Here is a 3,500-nt window from a genome sequence, read left to right on the forward strand (position 1 = left end):
CAATACATAAAAAAAAAAAAAAAAAGAATCAAAATGCAATGCGTTTTCTTTTCATTGTTTTCGTATCACTTAATCGCAGTCGTCGCTTCCTGGAAATACTGAATAGTAAGGACTTTGAAGATGCGACAATTAACTTAAGTACTCTAGTAAAATGAAATAATTTGTTCAACGTCAACTAATGCGCTATGATAAGTTGCTTTACTGATAAATTGATTAAAAAGTTTGCTTTTTTTTGCTATTGTTTTTCTTCTTCAAGGACTACAGATTGTTATTATTAGTATTATCACTACTATCATTATTATTATTATTATTATTATTATTATTATTATTATTATTATTATTATTATTATTGTTATTATTTTCAATAACATAATGTCAGTTGTCTGTTCATTTCAACAGCGCGCAGCTATGTCAACTTTGTCATATATATTAGTGTCAATCAAACTAGAAGGACTTTTGTTCAACTATTTGTTAAAACTATTCGTCGCTTTCAATTTTTTCATTTTAACCTCTGGTTAATATATAGTTAAGTTTACATAAGCAAAATGGTGCATATTTAATTCAATTTCTATGAGCTTTATAGGCTAACGACAGAGAATCATGCTTGTTAACGATGCTATCGAAATGTATACTGGTCCCATTAGTAATATAATCCGAGATTGTCGTGTATATACATTCTCGACAGAATCGTAGCAATCTATTGCTAGAGTAGATACCATTGCGAAACCATATTATGCCAATTTTCGATTATGATTTAATTGTCGTTCGAAAAATTTCTTCTTCTTTCTCGCTTCTTCTTTTAGATCCGTTTTAGTGCAGAGAGGTAAGAAATATTTTGCGTATTTTCCAAAAAAAAAAAAAAAAAAAAAATTATAAAATTTTAAAAATTGCAATCTTATGATTATTCGAAATGGATCAAATGGTAAGCGAATTTTCGATAACATGGCTAATGTGCTGGCGAGAACATCGTCTTACGTAATTCATCTAAGCGGATTTATGCAAACTTTTTACACATAATTGGTTATACTCGCGATTAGATTCTGAACTATCCGATTATCTTTACGACTGTAAAGAGTGCCATGTTTGCTGGATGCGCATTCTTCAATCTCTCATATTTGGGCGTAGCGTGGCTAGCGATCAAAAACCACCAAGTAAAACTAGTTCGCGTTCTCATTCTCGTGACAGTATAGGATAAACGAAGAGGAAGATTATTGTGTACAATAATAATAATAAATTGTATTATCGTAATTAATTATCGTGATTCAAACACACAGGTGCAATTTCTATTAATCCAAGTGGGTGGGGCGAAGGGGGGGGGGGGGGAATCACAAATGACTGCTGCATGCTGCGTGGTGAACATTGACTGAGAAAGTTTCTTTGTTTGGCTACTTGTTCAACATATGCTGCTTTTCGGATAAATGAAAGCTGCCGCTGATGTGTTATATATAAGGTTTTAATGTTTTCAAAAACAATTCCTTATGCGTAAATACGGAGCAAGAAAAAGGAAAATTCATCGTGACTTGACGAAGAGAAACGATTAAGATATAAACATCGATTTAATAGAAATCCCTAAGGATTCTAATAAAAGTGATCAAAAACTGAATCACTTAATGTATATTAAAATCAGTTATGAATGGAAGAAATAATTTTTGATATCATCTGTTAAATGAAATAGGGATGAATGAATGCGTTCATTACTTCAATGGCTTTAGAGAAAATAGTTACAGATCAGAATTTAGACAAACATATAACGGACCAGTAAGTGTACTTGGTATATGTGTCTGTGAAGCGTTCGTGTAAGTAAACTATAAAATAGATATAATTTTTGTCATTTTCATTGTCTCTTGGATGTCTATTGCGTTTTGCGTATCGTTGCCGTTACAGATGTTATTTATTTTTGTAAGCGAGTAAAATTTCTATCATTAACAATGAATTGCAATAAAACGTGTTAATGGAAAACATATTCAAATGAGTTGCGATATTTTTAGTAATCTTTTTAGTCTATGTTTGTTAGACCGGACACGTGACGCATGAGATGCAATCGAACTGAACTGACGGTAGTCACGTGATATCGGTAAATATGTAATCACATGCCATCATTCGTTGTGCAGCATTTATTTAATGATGTGGGCGTGTGCGCTTAAAATATGGTCGTAAACGCGCCTAAAATATATGTAAAAAACATACAATATATGCATACACATACGCACATATATATTTAAGTGCTTGCGTACGCACTCATGTACGAAGTCGCACACGCACACGCACACACACATACAGAGTTTATAAAATTTTGTTATGGGGGATGCTGTGATAATAGGCGTGAAAGACTAAATTAAACTAATTTGTGCTGCGGATTCCATTCCGGATTGTGAGCGTTGCCTTGTAATGCACAATATGGTAAGCGACCAGTAAATGTATGCATTTATATAATACAATGGGTAATATACTAACCGTATATGTTTATGTGTTTATGAATATGTATGTATATATGTAGAAAAGTAGGCAAGTATAAATTTCGTTTGCTTGAGTAACGGTCTGCCTGCGATTCGGGCTGCCAGTCGGTCTACCCGTTTGCTCAGTCATTTGTTGTCTATATTGATTTCCAAGTTTCAATTTCTCTCGTATTGCTTGCAAACAACTATGTATCCGGCGCTTGTGTGCTTGTGTTATTGTACTACTTTATTGAATTTCAATTGTGTTTCAGTTTACGCTTTTACTCTGTTTGTTTATTTGTTTACATTTCTCAAAAGTTGATTACTTAACGGACTCACTTACTATTGTACTCTTTTGTTTTTTGTTTTTTTTAATGCGTTAAGTTATTGTTATAAACATGCAACTTCCTACGATGAGAAGAACAAATCTTTAAATTATTCATATATACATATATATATATATATATATATATATATGTAGTGTATGCAGATAAATGAGTACAATCAATATGGGCATGTGTGTGTGCGTGTGTGTGTGTGTGTGTGTGTATTTGCTTAATATTCATGCCGAACAAAATGACTTAATCACTTATGCATTTTTCTATACATATGCCTGCAGTAGTGCAGGAGTGTGTGTAGAGGTGCCCATGTATAAGTAAATTTTAAAATTGTTATTCTTCATTTTTTTTTACTTTTTCTTACTTTTTTTTTTTTTCATTTATTCATATGTTTGTTTGTTTGTTTGTTTGTTTGTTCTCTTGTTCATCTCTGTAAAGACTGAATGTGTATATGTATATTATGCGTACCCAAGCAACTTTCGAAGACAAATGTATACAAAATGTTGTCTGTTCAATAAATAATTTGTGAAATATTTCACTTACAAGATTAACACATACATATACAAAAGTACAAATATCGCATATTTACATATTTTCGTTGAAACTTTAACAATAAAATTGCGGTTGTATGGCTTCAGGGAATCGTATCCGTTAGCAATTCAGATGAAACTATGCGATTGAGCGAAATGAGCAAATAAATAAACCGTCGGATTCTGACAATTGGGGA

The sequence above is a fragment of the Glossina fuscipes genome, unplaced genomic scaffold, assembly GCF_014805625.2.
Source record: "Glossina fuscipes isolate IAEA_lab_2018 unplaced genomic scaffold, Yale_Gfus_2 1, whole genome shotgun sequence".
NCBI classification, from domain to species: Eukaryota; Metazoa; Arthropoda; class Insecta; order Diptera; family Glossinidae; genus Glossina; species Glossina fuscipes.